The sequence below is a fragment of the Larimichthys crocea genome, chromosome XIII (assembly GCF_000972845.2).
Source record: "Larimichthys crocea isolate SSNF chromosome XIII, L_crocea_2.0, whole genome shotgun sequence".
Classification (NCBI taxonomy): Eukaryota; Metazoa; Chordata; class Actinopteri; family Sciaenidae; genus Larimichthys; species Larimichthys crocea.
The window spans coordinates 23,351,606-23,353,927 of NC_040023.1; the positions used below are offsets into that span (position 1 = coordinate 23,351,606).

Genomic DNA, 2,322 nt, shown 5'->3' on the forward strand with positions numbered 1-2,322 from the left:
TTTTAAACAAAGACCGACAAATTCCTCCCAGCCGTTGTGCTTTGGGAGGAAGACGAGGAGGAGCCAGAGTGTGAAATTTGAGTCAGTGGTGTTAGGGCAAGAAAGTCAGGGGCAGCCAGCAGCTGTGCGGGAGGCTGGAGGGGGGCAGCACGCTGCTATTCACACAGGTCAGCTTGCCTTGATCTGTTTTTATTAAATGCTATATTGGGTGTTTTATGTTGTTTGGCACATGCAGATGTGTGTTTGGCTTCAGGAGAGGGGGTGATGCGGGTATCATCCACCGGACACCTAATTTCTTTTCGCGGTGTGATGGCGTCAGTGTAAAATGGTGTTTGGATTTAGTGACACAAGACGACGTGATGAAAGTGCTTTTTTTTTTTCTTTTTTAAACACGTCATTGATTGTTTCTGATTTCTCTGGAAAGGTTGAGGGTGGTGAGAGATGGAGAGATTGAGCGGCGGCTGCAGGATGTTGACATCTCGTCCACACGCTCGATTACGGATGATCTGCAACTAAACGGGTTGATTTTTAAATTAGAAAGACGCCAGATTATTATTAAAATTATCACTTTTTTTAAAACACATTTGCTGCGTGTTGGTGTCCATGCCTCAGAAAGCACTGCATTGTGTTTGTGTTTGTTCGTCTTCATGTCGGTCCCACAGTAAAGTCCCCGAGCACATTACACAACGGAACAAAAAAAACAGAAAAACCTGCCATCTACGCCAGCAACATTTTCTTCTAACGATGCATTAACATTTTTCAGACGGAAGCGCGGGTGGAGGCTGCGTCGACACCGGTAGTGGTTTGCGGTAATCCACTTGCAAGAAGACAGTTACTATCTCACCTCCGGTGATATTGCTGTGAATTGTCTCAATGACCCACATTTACATGATAATTATGACGCAACTCATAGGTCTGAGGCAGGTCTTTAATTGTAAAGTTGTAAAAAGGAATATATTTGAGATAGAAATCACACACGTCCTCCATGAAGCGGCAAAGAAAGGATGTTTAAATAAAGGTTCCACACCTATGTGATATAAATTATTCCAAGTTTTTGGACAATACATCTTTTAAGGAGTTTTACAGGCTTCTGTGTTACTCACAACCTGTGCTTATTTTCTCAGTTTTTTTCTCTAAACAGATTACTAAAGCAGAACACAAGAAAAGTCCCCCTTCGTGTGGAAGTTGCATGGATGTTTCCTGGAGCTGCTGTGTCTCTGTGGGCATCCATCATTTTACAGTTGAGACACAGACCAAACGCTGCAGCGGCTGCAGGCATTGAGCTCATTGTGTTGTTGGCAGCCAGCGGTGAGTGCTGCTGACCCTGCACATTAGGTGGCTAGCAGTGGTGCCTGTGGCACCTCCTGTCTCTCTGCTTGTGCCGATAATGCAGCTTGTTTGGGTCATTTACTCGAATGGATGTATTGAACGCCGTGTTTTTTTTTCACTTGAGAGGAAATGGGCTGTGCAGGAGTTAGAGCGGATTTGGCTCTTTTAACGCCCTGTTCTCTGTAAATACTTTTTTTTTAAACCCCCCCCCTCCTCCCCACAGCCCACGCAGTGTATATTTCCTCTGACGAATTAATTTTGTTATTCAAATTCCCCAACATGCTAGGAAGGTACTGTAAAATTAAGCCACAAATGACTGCAGGCCAAAAGTATGAAATACAATTTAGAAGAGGCACGTTTCATATTTTTTAAATGGCAAAATGATCCTGTCTTTACACAAAGTAAACCTTTTAAATGGCAAAATGATCCTGTCTTTACACAAAGTAAACCTTTTTTACCTTTTTTTTTCCCCTTTCATTGAGAGGAAATGGGATTGGAGAGTTTAGATGTGCTTTAAATTCCAGCTATGAATAAATACATATGATTTTCAAACATCCTATGATTGCGTTATTTAAAGTTTCCACTAATTAAAAAAGAGAGACAAGATGTTCACAGTGCAGTGATTTAACCAGGGATTTTTTTTTTAGTGTTGCTGTATTTGTAATATTTTCCTCGCTTGAAGGTGTTTTTCAAATGCTACATTTCCCACGTAGCTTATAGATTTGTCTTGCTTGCTTTGCTGCCTGTTGATGTTGTTTAGAGAAGTAGCATGTTAGGTTGCGTAGAGGACACCAAGAACCCGTGATAACCTTATTTTGATGTATTTATGGGAGCTGAAAACTCGTGATAGGTGTCAGTCATCTGGCTTCACGCCTAATCTTGATTTCGATGTCCTCTAGCACGATCTACATGTGGCAAATCACGATTCAAAGAGTCCAGGTTCCTTCCTGAAAGTGCAGAACATTTTTTTTATGGTTGAAATCATCTTTTTGA

The 2,322-nt window shown here is 41.7% G+C and overlaps 1 protein-coding gene across 1 annotated transcript in view; it reads left to right on the top strand.

Moving 5' to 3' along the window:
- The window catches only part of ctnnb1 (catenin (cadherin-associated protein), beta 1), a 13,667-nt gene that overhangs the window by 1,034 nt on the left and 10,311 nt on the right, over positions 1–2,322 (top strand). The gene's annotated exons all lie outside the window — the stretch shown is intronic.